Here is a 17141-nt window from a genome sequence, read left to right on the forward strand (position 1 = left end):
TTTGCATTTAATTGTCATGTTTATTTAGTTTCATTTAATCTGTGACTTTGTTTTGTCTTTTATGATACTGTTTTAAGAATACAGGTCAGTGGGGCACCTGGGCTGGTGAAAGCCTCTGCCTTAGGCTCAGGCCATGATCTCAGGGTTCTGGGATCAAGCCCCACATCGGGGCTCTCTGCTTAGTGGGGAGCCTGCTTCCCTTTCTCTCTCTCTGCCTGCCTCTCTGCCTACTTGTGATCTCTGTCTGTCAAATAAATAAAATCTTTTAAAAAAAGAAAAAAAAAAGAATACAGGTCAGTTATTTTATAAAACTTTTCTTCTTTTTGGGTTTGTCTGATTCTTCTTCATAATTAGATCCAGGTTAAAGCTCTTCAATGTATGTTCGCACCTATCATACTCATAAGTTTATAAGGATTCTGTTTCTATTAAAATACACATTTATTTCATTAAATAAGTTTCTAAAAATATTTTTGTATAAAATAGACACTTCTACCATTTCAAGACATTGTTGGTTTTGTGCTTTTTAGTGGTTTCAAAGACCAGTTGCAATTTACTTAATAATAGATCCAATTCCTCTAAACTCATTTATTCAATTACTTGAAGTATGGAAATAATTCATCAAACAGAGCTACTAAAAGTATCAAGGTTTTTTATTGATTTTTTATTACTCACCAGTGAAGAAATTAAGACTATAACATTTCCATTTTTTAACTTATGTCTACATCTGTTAATGATATCAGTAGGAGAGAAAATACTTAAATTCTGATGTTGTAAATAACAAGTACTTTTGGCTTTTGAAATGGTAAAGGTTTTGAGTTGGTTCTTTATTCCAAGATTACAGCTATTTTTAAATGATGAGTGCGGAAAAGGGAACTGCGAAAAGTCCCTTAACTGTATAGAAACCTGTAATTCTTAAAAGATATTTTTTAAAAAATTCAGTATAGCTATAGCGCTCATTCTGGGAACAAATATAAAAATGGTCCTTCAGGATTTTTCTGGGGAATAAGAATGGTTTCAAGGAAGAAACTGGCAGCGATGTGGACATTTTGGACGGGGACAGAAAAATGCCGGAGTGTTTTGGACACCATAAAAGCACTAGAATCTTTAAATAAATATTTTACATTGTGAGAAATGTCTGAGTGTTAAACTCGTATCCCCCCCCCCCAGGGGAAATTAAACAAATATTTCTTTAAGATGATAGAAACAAGTCTCCCCTTCTCGCCCCCCCCCAAGTTAAAGTGTCTTTGGCTCCGCTTCTAGGACTTCTAGGAACGTGCAATTAAAATAAAATCGGAACAACAAAACTCTTGAAGCATTTAATTTTTTTTCTTTTTTCTCCCAAGCGCTCTAGAAAACTCAAAGTCCGACTCCCAAGTCTCATCGGTGGGAGCGTGGTGGCTTCCAGGACTTCTCCCACATACATTCTTGAGACTCCGGGCTTCGGCCCCGTCGCTCCGGGCTCCAAGGGGGTGTGTCCCGGCCCCACCGCTGCCAGACACAGCCTCCGCCGCGTGCCCACCTGCTGCCCCCCGCGGCCCCGGCCCGCGGCGGGGCCGCCCCCAGCCCCGAGCACTAGGCCCCCACCCGCGGGCTCGGTCGATCCGGGGCAGGTCCCGCCGCCCGCTTCCGGACAGATTTCAGCGCGAACTGCTACCGGCCCCCGTGGGGTGGGGGAACTTGCACTTTCTCCGCACACACCCGCGCACGCGCGCGCGCGCGCACACACACACACACACACACACACACACAGCCCTCCAAAGTATGAGCGGTCGGGATTTGAAAACGTAGGCTCCCGGGCCCTCCCCGAGCTCTTTGCGCCGGCTGCCCCTCTGGCACGGCCCCGGCGGCGGCCAGCGCCAGTTCGCGTCGCGGAGCCGGGCTCTCGCTCCGGCTTTCGCTAAGCGGGCGTGGAGGCTGCGAGTGTCGGGGGAGGGGTGCAGGGCGGAGAAAGAGCATCCCCACGCCGCCGCTGCAGCCGCCGCCGCCGCCGGCCGGCTGGGGGAGGCCTCGTCACAGCCGCCGCCTCAGCAGCGGCCGCAGATCTCGCGGTGTTTGCCGGCGGCGCAGCCGCCATATTGTGTGACAGTATTTTGATTTGCACTGGGCTGGCGGAGCCGCGGCGAGAGCTAGCGAGAGCTGGGGGGGTGGGGGGAGGGCAGGCGAGCGCGAGGGGGGTGGGGGCAGAGGGAGGTGGGGAGGCCGAGCGAGCCGGAGCCGAGGAGCGGGGAGCGGCGACGCCACCCAGCCAGCGTTTTTGATCTGCAGCAGCCGCCGGCGGGGCGACCCAGCCCGACCCCCTCTCCTCCCCTCCCCCTCAGCCACGAGCAGCGGCGGCAGCGGCCGGAGGGAGTTGGCGGCGGCGGCCGATCGGAGGGGCTGAGCGGGGAGGGAGGGAGGGCTGAGGTGTCCCCCCTGCCGGGTGGAATCGGAGGCGGCGGCGGCGGCGCTGGCGGCAGCCGTGGTGGTGGAGGCGGCAGCGGCGACGGTGGAGACGGCTGCCCTAGTGGGAGAGGCGGCGGCGGCGGCCGAGGAGGAGGAGGGGGAAGCGGCGGCGGCGAAGGGTAAACGGACAGCACTGCCGGGCCTCGGCGGGATCCCCAGTCCCGGCTCTCCCCTCAACTCCCCGCACCCCCCCTTCGTTTGGAAGGGGCTCTGCTGACTCGCTGGGCCCTTGCGGGGCGCCCGCTTCTTCCTCTCACTCTTCCTCCCTCCGCCTCCTTCCTCCCCCAGTGGCGAGGCAGAGTGGGAGGCCCCCCAAAGTCCTCCCGACCGAGTGGGGGTGGGGAGCCTCGGGCCGGGCCTGGGCTCCGGGGAGTATGTGTGTAGGGGGAGGGGGGCATTCATTGGAGTCGGGAGCCGGGGAGAGCCCCGGGTAGGGGAGGGTGCCAGGGGGTGGGGAGGGCCCCTGCCTGCACCGCTGCCCCCGGCCCGCCCCTCAGGCATGTGTGAGATGGGGGAGGGGGAAAGGAAAACTCCTTTTTGGGGAGCCATGGTCCGGATAAAGATGACTTAGCGAGGGTGGTGGGGGGAGAGAGTGAAAGAGATGTGGGGGGGACGGGGGTGGGGGAGAACTTCGCTCCCTTTGCAGCGTTGGTTTTCTGCAGCCTTCTTGAAGTGGGGAGCAAGCCCCGCTGTGAATATGTGGCCCCCTAATTTCACTGGGTAATTCTAGTGTTCTGTCCATACGAACTCCAACCCTAAGATTGTGGTTGTAGCTGGGAGGCTGAAAGGACCTGGGTATTGCTGAACAGGTGACAGGTGTATCTTTCTGTTGGTGATGCTGTCGAATTGCTCCGGCAGAGTTGTATATCAAGGTTTCAGAGAACGTGTGTTTGTATTTATGTGTTTGGCTACGTTTCATTCCATATATAGTATATTTGAGATGTTAGGTTTCCATTCTTCAAGTCCGCTTAATTGTTGTGGAGAAATTCTTCAAATGTTTCTGATAAGAGGGGTTTCCAGGAGAGCGGAGGGAGTTTGCAGCTTCACAGGGGTTTCTCAGTAGTTCATGAAATTCAGGTCCCCAGTTCGAGGCTGTTTTCAAGAGCATTTTATTCACTGGAAAGTTCTTGAACACTAAGGTCGTATTGGAGACAACAGTGAGGCAGTATAATTTTGCATCCATTTTGTCTGTTTTAGGTAAGATTTCAAAGTGTCAAATTTTAGGGTCAGGTTGATTCACTTTTTTATAAAAGGAACTGATCTGTGCTTTAGCTCACTCAGAAAATCTTGCTCATTATGCAATATCAGAGTTGGCTGGGAATTTTGGTGGGCATGGAATAGAATTTTTGCTTTCAGTTTTTACACTGCTAATTGGTTGCCACACTTAACTGGTTGCCACAAGTAGCAAAGTATTGGCCCCCTTTTTGCGTGACAGTGAAATCGTGATTGGTTTTAATAAACCCTGCAGTTTGGAACTTTAGTTTTGAAACCATTGCATTTTCTAATAAAAGAGGGCATGCTTTTCATCTTAGTGTATGTTTTGGCTGAGCACTTAAATTAGAAACAATGGAAGGAATTGTCAGATAAATGAGCTACAAATTAAATTAGGGCCAAGTTAGTTTAAAAGGGATCCTTAAGCATTTAAAAACATATATGGAATAAATATATTGAGTGATGGTACCATCAGTATGTTAACAGGAAATAGAACAAAAATTCCAGTGATTCAGAACTTCTGTTGGGGTTTTTTTGGTTTTTTCTTTTGTTTTGGGTTTTTTTTTTCCTCCTTTTTATCTAATCAGTTTCTAATATAAGGTCTTACGATTTAAATCTTTAAAGGATCAACTGAAAGTTGAATGTGTTAATTAGATAAGTCATCCACTGAATATACTCCATTATTTCATTTTTTTCTTTTGGGTACGTGGTAATGACTTTCTGAGTTTAAAAGTATTCTCACAGGACACTGATGAACTGTAGTTATTCACCCCTCTTTGGTGAACTGATTAAATAGTAGAGCCTGTGCTCTTTTAACTCATTAAGAACTCGGTAAATGATGGGCATCTCATCTGATACCAGTTTCCTGAAAAATATATTTTGACTTAAACCAGTCCTGTTTGATTGAAATAACATCTATATTTGGTCCTCTCTTTAGTGGGAAGAAGTACTTGGCTTCAACTAAGGATTGTTTTAAGACTTGCATACAGTTATTATATCTAATGAAATGAGGTTTTTAAACTTCAGTTCGGTAGACACTACCCAGATCCCCAATTATGTTAATGAGTATTCCTTCTTTAGTATTAGTAACGTGGGTAATTATCTTAACATTATACAAGTAAAAGTTTATTCTATTTCTGTCATTTTCTCTGTAAGGAAAATTCTTTTCTCAATACTGTTCAGGATGAAATGTACACATATATCTGAACACACCACATTTTGAAAAATAGATGTAATGTAGATCATTTACATGAAACTATACATTTCTTGCCACAAATTCCTTGAGGGATGTCTGAATTTTCTGAACATTTTTTAAGAAACATAAATTGATGAAGACTAAAAGTTTATTTTTTTTTAACAATCATCAACATACTTGAAGTGGGAATTTTTGTCTTTTATAGATCGTTTAGAAAAAAGTGTCTGATAATCTTCCCAACATGTAAAGTTTGTAAATTAAACTGTAAATCAGAAAGGCTTCAATTCCATTATATCTCTACCTGGCCAGGCTCCTATGACCCAGAGAACAGTAGTAGCACTTTTCCTTTGTTTCACTTATGCCATCTTTATTTGATCCATCTGAATTGGGACTGTCTGTAATAGAAAGCTTATGAGGTCTTCACAATGCGAAGACTGAGGCAAAATAGTAATGAGGAGAAGATAAGGGATTATTAGATGAACAGTTTTGGGTAGCTATAAATATGTAGATGTGGGTAGTGGTGGCTACCAAGCATAGGAAAATGATCATGCTGAACTGTACTAAGGGTATTTGCTCTGAATCTTTTGATAGACTCTGACCATATGTATGTCATCTTATTTTAAACCTTCAGTTGATTAAGCTTATGCCTTCAGCTCGGGTAGAAATCCCAGGGTGCTGGGATCAAATCTGTTTTGGACTCCTTGCTCAGGTTGTAGCCTGCCTCTCCCTCTGCCTGCCACTCCGCCTGCTTGTACTCTTCTCTGACAAATAAATAAATAAAATCTTTATAAAAAATGAAATAAAACTGTATCAAAGTGGTAAGAATTTGGAGACATTTAAATTATGGGAATTTATTTATATTACTTACCTCTGGCTCATATTTTGAAAACACAGTAGTTTGACATTTCATTTCTTGTGATTCTGGTCCTATAAAATCAAGGACACTTGATTAATCAGAAAGCTAAAAAACCTGAGGAAGTACTCTTATGGGGTAGCTAGTATTGTACTTTCAGCATTCTCTTTTGTTGACCACTAAACCTGACTGTGATCTTGATAAAGTCATAGATAAGAATGGCTTTTTCTTTGTTTTCTAAGTATTCATTCCATCCCTAAAAACACAATGTTTAGTACCAGGTAACCTTCTGGCATTAAAGTTAAGCATTTCATTTAGCCTTTCACTCTGATTTCTATATAGTCACTTTATAGAATATGCTTAGTTTCTCATTTCTTAATCCTCAGAAGAGGAATGAGCTACTGTTAAAAGCACAGTAAAAAGTGTCAGGTGACAAGTTGATATTTCAGGAGATCCAAGCCAGAATTGCCACAAACTAAAATCATAGATACTAATGTCACAAAACATACCTATGAAAATCAATTAAAGTTTGGCACTTAAAAGAGCATTTTTTCAAAATACAATTTATGTAGACTCCCCCTTCTCTCTTGATGCGTGGTAAATTGCTGAATGTCTTTTTGATTTGCTTTGTAATATTTTTAATGTTAAATTTTAATAAATCTGTTGCATTTCTAATCTGTTCCAGTTCAAAATTTCGTTATCAAGGGAATCATGAAATTTTTTTGACCTTTAAAAATTTAATATCTTTTTAGTGTTTCTTTCATAGGAAAGGAAAGAAAAAGACAGTAATATTTACTAAATGCCTACTGGGTGCCAAACTTTCATTTGCTTCACAAATATTTATTGAGCACTTACTGTGTGCCAGGAACCTTTGCGATGTTGGAGGTAGCAGCAGTGACTGACATAGAATTTCTGTTCTCACATAGTTTACATTTTGGTAGTGAAAAACAAATGAGTAAAATTAATATGTCTTGGGTGAAAAAGTCCTGTGGAGAAAATAAAACAGAAAAATTTGTTGAGAATGGACATTGTTTATTGGCTCTTTTCAGAACTGTATGCTCAATTATTATCCTTGATTTCAAAAACAAAAACTTGCAGTTTTTTTCTTTAGGAATATATTTTATAACTTTTGAAATGCAATTATGTCTGTACTTTATAGTTTCCATTGATAGCAGTTTCCTATTGTGCATACTTCAGAAAACTGCTTTGTTGCTCAATAGAAAATCTAGAGTCTGCTGTCCTCATTTTGCCACTGATTAGCTTTGTGATTCAGAGAGGATTACAATTTTGTAGCCTCTCTGAACTTGTTCTCTTCTGTCTAAAAGTAGTGTATATCACTAAGGTTGATGTGATTATAAATTATACATTTTGTGTCAATTATCTGCTATATAGAAGGGGCTAGGTAAGTTGTAACATTTTTGTTTGCTGCTTACCAGAAAGTTCTGTCAAACAAATATAGTTGAAGTTGGTGACCCTTCCAAGAAGCTCTGGTAACACTGTGGGGCATTGTTTAATATATATTTCATTTGAGCAACTAAAGCATTCTTGTCTGATAGCAAAGGTTAATTAAAATGCACCTATAACTTACAGTCACTAGCACTGTCTGGGAAATTGGTACAGTTGCCTAGTCAATGTGATATCAGGTATACAGTGTTTTTCTGGTGACAGAACATTGTGACATAGCTTATTAAGATTGACAAGCTGGATCTCAGCATTTTGACAAATACAAATAGTGTGTTAAGGTTCCAATTTATGCAATAGTTGTGAAACATTTAGTATAGCGTGGCATACGGTAAAGCATTTGATAAATGTTTGCTCTTTTCATTATTTATTACTCCTTTATTGTGTGAAGGGGTTAATCCAAAGAATTCACAAAATATTAAGGAAAACTTTTACAGAGATAAAAAAGTACGAATTGTTGATGAGTTTTTTTGAGGGGAAAGTGGAATAGCCAGTTAAATTGAAGTATTTGTTTTTCATTTTTATTCTGGAAGATCACTAACTGAGCTTCTTAGGGACAGACCATGGTTTATTTTCATTTCAGTTTTGACTTCACCATATCTTCAGTGGTTGGCCTCTGCTTAAGAGCTCAAGAAATACTGTGTGTTAAATGTTGAATGGTTCTTAGTTTTTCTGTGTATCACAACTCATTTTGGTGGTAAGCCACTTTTGAGTTTGAAAAGTGACTACTTTGAATCTCTAGTTTAAGCACAGACTGAGGTGTCAGGCAAGGTCTCCTGAAAGTCATTTTTTAAAAATCTAGCCGAAAATTTGAAATATACCACAGAAATTGAAAGGAAGAAATCAGTAATTTGCAGCTAGATTGGCATTTATTAACCTATTCCTATGAAGTTGTTGACATTCAAGTGAAAAAGTGAATAGCAGTGTTTATAAGAATAGAAAAAATAATTCACACATACTTACATGCTCTTAACTGTTAAAAGATAAGTTTATCTTTCTTTTTAAAGAACTTTCAATGAAACTATAGATTTATACTGGCTTTATGAATTAACTGGGTTCAGTCACGTTGTTACAATCTTATAATGTGGGGAATATTCGTGTTTTCACAGAAAATCATCCCACCCCACCCTACTTCAACAGTAACCGTTTTTCTTGTGTTTAAATCTTAACATCAGCCAACTTTTTCCTGTTCTGTGGCAAGTTATCCTCTGCCTAATGTATAGTAATTTTAGCTTGCTTGCTTGCTTGCTTGCTTTCTTTCTTTTTTTAAGATTTTATTTATTTGACAGAGAGAAAGTAGGCAGAGAGGCAGGCAGAGAGAGAGGGGGAAGCAGGCTCCCTGCTGAGCAGAGAGCCCAATGCGGGGGCTCCGATCCCAGGACCCTGGAATCATGACTTGAGCCGAAGGCAGAGGCTTTAACCCACTGAGCCACCCAGGCACCCGTAATTTTAGCTTTCTTAAAACCCAAGATTTCCTCAACTTCTAAGATATTTAGTCGTTTATACAAAATATTTCTTAGGTTTTAAGAAAATGTTCTTCAAAGGTATATAGGAGCAAATTGTTTTATATTCAAATTTGATGTATTCCCATACTGTTTTAGAAATGAGATAGGAATACAATTTAATATTTTGATATTCTTACGGTCTTTTGTTGACTTGTTTTGAACTGTAACAACCTACCACTAAAAAGGAATATTCCCACAGTTTGGCTTCAGAAGGAAAGTCTGATTTATCCACAAACAGGTAGGACATAGATGAGAGCATGGTAAGAATTTGTAATATTTTAATTGCATTGTTAAAGAAAATGGCATTCTTGTTTCACTTAAGAAAAACAAAAACAGTCCTAGCAAAAGTCAAAGAAGTCAAATAATACAGGTTGGGAAGGTCCTGCAGAGAAAGAGACAGGAGAGAAGCAAGAGTAGTTTAAAATTTAACGAAGATTTTGGTGGAAATAAATGAATGTTGGTTGTTACTAAAATATTATTCAAAAGAATTAATTTATCAAACCGTGTGATCCCTGCATCCGATCCCTCCACCCAACCTTGCCAAAACAGTAAGTCAAAGCAATGCCACATTCCTAGATATATTAGAGAGATTAGTGCTACCAGCAAAGTTGTGAACATTTCTGGGGGGTAATTCTGACCGTTTAACTTGCCTGTTTGGCTGGTGCAGAAGACGTGTTCTGGGAGAATGACAGCAAATTATTGCCCCTTCCCCAAAAGTGTGTAAAAGAGTCCTTTTAATTACTAAAATCTACTTACTCCCTGGTTTATTAACCATACTTCTATTTGAATTAATAGATAATACTATTATTTTGAGTTTTAGTTTGAAGTTTTACTCTTAACATTTATATTAAGGAAAATTTCTTTGGGCCTATCTTAATGTTAACTGTTTTGGTGTCAGCAAAACTGAGCACATCACAGGTTTGCTGCTTGTCATCTTGCCAGCTGGGCAGGCTTGTTTCATCAATATAGAGCCAATGACTGTTCAGTGGAATGATTTTCCATTCCCTATCAATGAGAGAAAATACTTGCCAATACAAACGAAAACTTGAAATCAGCAACTTGACCTTGTAGAAGAGGATTCTCACACCAGGCAAGTTTTGCTTAGTTAGACAAATCAACAAAAACAGTAACTCTGATATAAACTGGAGAGATAAGAGATGAGGGGAGTTTACTTAGTTTTGGTTCTGTCAACAACTGAAGAGAATATTACTTTTGATTTTGAGTTGGTCTCTCTTGTCAACTTGTCAATCTCTACCCCTTTAACTAAATATCTTAAGTTTATCATGGGGGATTCACTCAGGGTTAATAAGAAAAGACCTGGGCTTTGAAGTCAATGAGCACAAGTTCAACTCCTGGGTTGTATTGCTGGCTCTAAGTATGTGGCCTTAGATTGACCTCTCAAACTCTTTGAGCCTAGGACTTCTCTTCAGAAAAATAATGCATACTAATACTTACCTTGAATGGTAGTTTTAACTACATTATCTGTATTTCTTATGTTACTTAGTACTGTACTGACTTTGAACCTAATAGGCATCAATAAATAGTCAAAATGGAGAATATATCCTATGATAATCTTGTGCTTTTCAAGGCATCTTTTCTTCCCTGTAACTTTTTCATGTCAGCTTCATATTGAGTGCCTTCTATTTAGTCAAGTTTAATTTTTTAAAGTATTAATCTTTCAAATAGAACAAGGCAAATTCTTGTAGTTACATAAGACATATAGCTTAAATAATTAGAAGTAATTTTACATTTGGAATTTTGTTAGGTTTTTCCTTCAGGGTACCTTATTTTTCCTCAAAAAATAGAATGAAAAGAAAATAATTTCTCTACTAATTTACTCTTACTCTTTGGACCAAGGATGAAATAAACAAAGCATCATCATTATTTTTTAATCAACAAAATAAATGTGTGACTTCTTTGTATTTTCCTTACCCTTTCCTGTGAAGAAGCCTTTATTTTCAATTTGAAAGTAGTCCATGCTCATAATTAAGTTCTTTCTAATTAGAAAATTGCCACGGATCATATTTGAAAACACCTTAAATATGAGGTTAAATATAATACCATAAAACTTGTGCTACTTTATATAAAATGATTTGTACCTTTTCTGTTTTAAGTTCCTAGTTAATATTTTGTAAGTTATTTCAGTAATACTCTTCTGTGTCTATTTCACATTTAAAAGGAATATAGTGCTGATTTTCCCAATGTTTATTACTGGATTAACTATGATTTTGTGCTTTGATCTTTCCTAAGTTTTTTAATCTTAATCTATTGAGTGAATTAATGTGATTGTTGTAGGATATTTTACTCTACTAATTAGCATAAGTGCTATCTGCATAAATAGTATTTTAATATATTAACAAATACCATTAGTTTATCATCCAGTAAATTTCAGAACTTTCCCTGCATTATAAGTAATACAAGTAATTTATTACTAAAATATAAATCCAATTACTGTGGTTACTGCTAAACAGTATAAATGAATGAATGAATGAATAAAAAGTATGTTTAGAACATTTTGTAGTGTGTATATGAAATCTCTAACCCTAGAGGTAATAAATACACTTTACTCTTAACACGTGTGGTTTGTGTACAGTCTGTAAAATAAAGCCATGAGGCATTGGAAGTTTAGTCATTAATCATTAGATAAATAATAATATTGCAGAGAGGATTATGAAATCTACATTGGTCTTTTTAGTGTTGTTTCTAATAGCTGAATAGTTTTTCTTTTAGCAAAGTCAGTATGTAGTTTGTAGGATTATTTATGTAATTTTTGTTTTCCTCAAATGCCATTATTTTAAAAACTTAACGTATTTTCAGAACCTTTCAGATGGGTCACTTAATGCCAATAATAATTAAGTCAGCAAATTTTTGCTTTTTTGTCCTTTGCAGCAGAGTTCATCTTATATGTAACAGATCAGTAATCAATTACATAAGGATTTAAATTGAGGAAGTCTGCTTTAAAAATTAATTACATTCAGGGGCACCTGGGTGGCTCAGAGGGTTAATGCCTCTGCCTTCCACTCAGGTCATGATCCTGGGGTCCTAGGATTGAGCCCCGCATCGGGCACTCTGCTCAGTGGAGAGCCTGCTTCCCCCTCTCTCTCTGCCTGCTTCTCTGCCTACTTGTGATCTCTCTCTCTCTGTATCAGATAAATTAAAAAAAAAAAAAAGAAATTAATTACATTCAAATCTATGGTATAAAAATAAGATAGATACTTGCTTCCATATTCTTAACTTTCTGTAGGCTGTCCTGTCTTTTATACTAGCATTTCCTGATCATAGGTTTTTATTGGTGCTAAGTCATCCCTAGAAAATAGTTCTAGTGAAGACAGTAATATAGGCAGAAGCAAACAAAAAAACCTCAGTGGTTTTTTGAAAGGAATTCGACATACAATGTATGTTCCATTTTAATCTATTAAGCACAGCTTGTATAGTTGCAATTAGTGACCTCATAAACATGGACATTTACTCTTTGGAACTGAAGCAGTTGTATGTAGGCATCACAGTTAAGTAGCTGCTAGAATTGAAAAGAAAAAGTACTTCACAGAGATATCTAAGATATCATTGTCAAACAAAAGTTGGTGGAGATACAGGTACTGTGTATTTGCATTGAGAGCAACTTGCTATTTACCTTGTAGCTAACATTTACCTGAATGGTACTTAAGTTAAGTACTGTTTGCCACTTTATGATGATTTTCTAAGGAAATGGAAAAATAAATTTCCATTTCCACAGTTCTGCTTTTTTACATAGGAAAATGTATTGACCTGTGTGGTTGAGCTTGCCAGCCTGCCTTTTTTTTCCTTCCTCCCTTCCTCTCTTCCTTCCTTCCTTACTTGGAGGTTTCGTTTTTTTGTTTTTCGTTTTCTTTTCCAGGGCTTTTGTAGATGAAGTAGTTGGTCAGCCTGAGTGAGACATCTTCATTCTCTTCAGGAGATTTTCCCCCTGTGAACAATGGCATGAATTTACAGGATTACTGTTCAGAGCCATTCCCATATATCAGCAAATGGAACAGGAAGTACTTTGGTGGGGAAGGTAGCTGGTTCATGGGAAAATTGAACTGGTGATCTTAGCCAAACCAAGCTACAGGATTAGTACTTCAACTTTCATGGACTGTCACGTGATCAAAAGAGTAGACAGAAACTCCACAGAATTTGTTTCAGATGCCTTCTGTGACACACCTGTGTGAAATAGTTGGCTAACCCAGGGAATCTTGCCTGACTCAATCTTCCACTGTGTCTTATTTCTACATTCTTTATTAGTCAACCTAATTCACTTACCTAATAGTTTTGAGTTGTTTTTGAGTTTTTGCTGTGTGCTAGGTACTTTGCTGGTGACAGAGATGGAAATGAATAAGATCTAGGTCTTGCCTTCAGCAGACATGTATAAAAACTGGTGTGCTATTCTGTAACAAATGCTGTGGTAGTGGTAAAACCCTTAAGGACTCTATAGAAGGAGTGTCTGACTCAGTGAGGGATGAAGGGATACGACAGAAATCTTCATAGGAGAGATGATGCTTAATCTGAGCGTATGTCAGACCAGGAGTACAAGCTGGGAGAAGAGAGGCCATTTCTGTCCGAGAAAACAATATGTGTGAAGGATGGAAGAAGGAAAGTCCACACACCTTAAGTAACTGTAGTTTCATCATGCATAGGCACTAGTGAGGGGTCAGTAGGAAATGAGGTGGAAAATTAGAAGACAGAGCATGAAAATACCTCTATGCTCTGTAAGGTAGATTTGCCTTAGTCTATAAATGATGAAAGGCAAGTGCTTAAATTAACATTCTAAAAAGATTTCTGGGGGCACCTGGGTGGCTCAGTGGGTTAAAGCCTCTGCCTTTGGCTCAGGTCGTGATCTCAGTGTTCTGGGATGGAACCCCACATCAAGCTCTCTGCTTACCGGAGAGCCTGCTTCCTCTTCCCCCTCTGCTTGCCTCTCTGCCTACTTATGATATCTTGGTCTGTCAAATAAATAAATTAAAAAAAAAAAAAAAGATCTTTCTGGCTGTAGTGTACAGAATATTTAGAAAAGAGCCAGGGTTGGAAGGAACGGGCAGGCCTTACAGCCATGTATTTGGATAAGGAACTGGACTAATGAATTAAGGCAATGATTAAAGAGAAGAGTACGTAATGAATTTGAGAAGAGAATACTGAGTGTGAAATAAAACAAGGTAATGGTCCACATGCCCTGGCTTGAGTACCAGAGTGCCTAGTGTAATGCCTGCCATTTACCAGCATAAGAACATACCAGGGCAATAACGTGTGAGGAATATATTTGAGTTCTTTCTGTTCATTTCAAGGTTCCTAAAGAGAGAGTAGGAAGATACCACTTTATTGGGGAAAGACTGGGAAGCCTTCTCTGATTAGATGACATTTGAATACGTACCTGATGAAGTGATAAAGGAAACGAGCTTTCCAAATAGAGGCAATAACACGTCCAGAGGCCTTTAGGTGGGGGTCTGCTAGCCATGTTCTAAGAGCAAGAAGGCCACTGTAGTTGGAGCTGAGAGAGGGGGGAAAGGTGATGAGATCCAAGTATGTATTTCATGTAGTGTCTTTAGATCGTAGTAAAGACTTTAGATTTTATTCAGGATGTGATAAGAAGCCCTGAAGGGTTTTAAGACATGATCTATTTGCCTTTTTTCCCCTCGTTTTTTAGAACATGTTTGTTCACTTTATGTGTGTATGGCTATATATCATTCATCATACATATATAAGATTCTTGTAACCATCACAGTCAGGATATAGAACTAGAACTGTTTCATCACCACAAAGAAACTCCTTTGTGTTTTTTCCCCAACCTTAACCCCTGACAACCACAGATCTGTTCTCTGTCAGTATAATTTTGGTGCTTCAAGAGTATTGTCTGAATGGAATCACCCATTATGTTACTTTTTGAGATTGGTTTATTTTACTCAGCATTATGCTCTTGATTCATCCAAGTTAATGCCTCTATCAGTAGTTGATTCTATTTTAATGTCAAAGAAGTATACCATTGTATGGATCTACCACAGTTTGTTTAACCATTGACTGACAGAAGGACTTTTGAGTTTCTAGTCTTCTATAAAAATAAAACTCTACAGGTTTTTGTGAAAATACATTTTCATTTCTACAGTAAGTCCCCAGGAGTACATTTGCTGTGTTGTATGATAAATACATGTTTATAAAAATTACCACTTTTCCACAGTGGCTATACCATTTTACATTCCCACCAGCAATATATGAAAGATCCAGTTTCTCCACATCCTTAACCAGCCTTTGGTGTTGTCAGTATTTTTTATTTCAGAAATTCTGCTAGGTTTGTAGTGGCATCTTATCAAAGTATCCATTTGCATCTCCTTAATGGTTAATGATTTTGAGTATATTTTCATGTGCTTTGCTCTCTGTATATCCTATATAGTAAAGTGTCTGTTAAGTCTTTTGCTCATATTTTAATGGGATTTTTTTTTTCTTCTTGTTTAGTCTAGTGAGTTCTTTAAATATACTGGATACAAATGCTTTGTCAAGTATGTGATTTGTAAATATTTTCTCCTGGTCTGTGGCTTATCTGTCTATTTTTTTGATTGTCCTTTGCAGAGCAAAAAAATTTAATCTTGATGAAGTTGAACTTACCCATTTTTCCTTTTGTGGATTGTGCCTTTGTTGTCAAGTCTAAGAACTCACTATATAACCTTAGATCCCAAATTTTCTTCTGTAAGTTTTCCGAAACCTTTACATTTTGGATATATAGAGATATGATCCTTTTGACTTAATTTTTATTTAAGATGTGGTTTGTTTCTTTAAGATTTTATTTTATTTTTTTAAGTTGGGTGTTTTGTTTTGTATTTTTAAGATTTAAAAAAAAATAAATTTTAAATAAGTTTTATTTATTTACCTGACAGACAGAGATCACAAGCAGGCAGAGAGGCAGGCAGAGAGAGAGAGAGGAGGAAGCAGGCTCCCTGCTGTGCAGAGGGCCCGATGTGGAACTCCATCCCAGGCTCCTGGGATCATAACCTGAGCCGAAGGCAGAGGCCTCAACCCACTGAGCCACCCAGGCGCCCGTAAGATTTTATTTTTTAAAAAAGATTTTATTAGAGAGACCTCACACAAGCTGGGGGAGAGGTAAGGGCAGAGGGAGAAGCAGACTTCCTGCTGAGCAGGAAGCCCATTGTGGTACTTGATCCCAGGACCCAGGATCATGACCTGAGCCAAAGACAGACACTTAACCAACTGTGCCTTCCAGGCACCCCTGAGATGTAAAGTTTAGATTCAGGATCATTTTTGTCTGTGGATGTCTAGATTGTTTGAACACAATTTGTTGGAAATTATATCCTTCCTCCATTGAATTGCTTTTGTACCTGTGTCACAGATCAAATGGTTGTATTTGTAAGGGTCTGTTTCTGGGTTCTCTGTTAAGTTCCACTGATCTTTGTGTCTTTCCCTCCATTAGTAACGATCTTGATTATTGTCACTATATATAGTTAAGTCTTAAAACCAGATGGTAAAATTCCTCCAGTTTAATTTGCCTTTTTTCAGATTTTTTTCTTAACTATTCCAGTTCTTTTCCATGTAAAATTTATAAAATTTTATAAAAATCATGGATTTTGGTAGGAACTCCATTAAATCTATAGATCAATTTGAAGAAAATCTGTATTTTTACCTTGCTGAGTCTTTCAGTCTGTGAACACTATATCTCTTCTTACATCTAGGTGGTCTTTGATTTCTTTCATCAGCATTGTTTAGTTTCCAGTACACAAACCTTGTACATGTTTTGTTAGACTTATACCAAACACTTGTAAATGATACTGTGTTTTAAATTTTGGTTTCTAGTTGTTCATTGCTAGTTTAGGATTGATTTCTGTTAACTGACCTTGTTTCCTTAGACCTTGATAAGCTGAACAATTTTTAGGAGTTTTTTTGTAGATCCTGTGAGTTTTCTAATATGTCTGTGAATAGAGATAATTTTCTTTCTTCTTTCCAATCTGTGTGCCTTTTATTTGTTTTTCTTGTCTTACTGCACTGGCTAGTACTTCCAGTACTGTGTTTAATAGGAGTGGTGAGATCAAACAAGCTTGTCTTGTGCCTGATCTTAGGAGTAAGCATTCAGTCTTTCAGCATTAAGTATATGTTAGCTGTAGGTTTTTTGTAGATGCTGTTTATCAGATTAAGAAAGTTCCCTTTCAATTTCAAGAATTTTTATCATGATTGGGTATTAAATTTTATAAAGTACTCTTTCTACATCAATTAATAGGATCATATTTTTCTTCATTAAACTTTTAAACTGACGGTAACTTTTCTTTTTAAGATTCACTGAGGCTGCTATGTGGAATAAACTGTGGGAGTGGGGCAAAGTTATAAGCAGGGAAATCATATTGGAAATTATTACATTAGTCCAAATGAAAGATGATAGTGTCTTGGACCAGGGTAGTAACAGGAAAGGGTGAGAAGAGGTCAGATTTTGGATATGTGTCAAACCTTGTGTGGGCAGGAATTG

At 38.8% G+C, this 17141-nt stretch overlaps 1 protein-coding gene across 3 annotated transcripts in view; it reads left to right on the forward strand.

The window, feature by feature from the left end:
* The first annotated feature begins 2471 nt into the window (after nucleotides 1-2471).
* TAB2 (TGF-beta activated kinase 1 (MAP3K7) binding protein 2) overlaps nucleotides 2472-17141 on the forward strand; it is a 91200-nt gene continuing 76530 nt past the window's right edge. Inside the window, exon 1 of one of the 3 annotated variants that reach the window (XM_059400916.1) lies at nucleotides 2472-2561. The gene's annotated coding sequence lies outside the window, so the exon portion shown is untranslated. The remainder of the gene's footprint in view (nucleotides 2562-17141) is intronic. The other 2 variants (XM_059400917.1, XM_059400918.1) reach the window with 2 other exon arrangements.

This window comes from Mustela nigripes, chromosome 5, assembly GCF_022355385.1.
Source record: "Mustela nigripes isolate SB6536 chromosome 5, MUSNIG.SB6536, whole genome shotgun sequence".
Lineage (NCBI taxonomy): Eukaryota > Metazoa > Chordata > Mammalia > Carnivora > Mustelidae > Mustela > Mustela nigripes.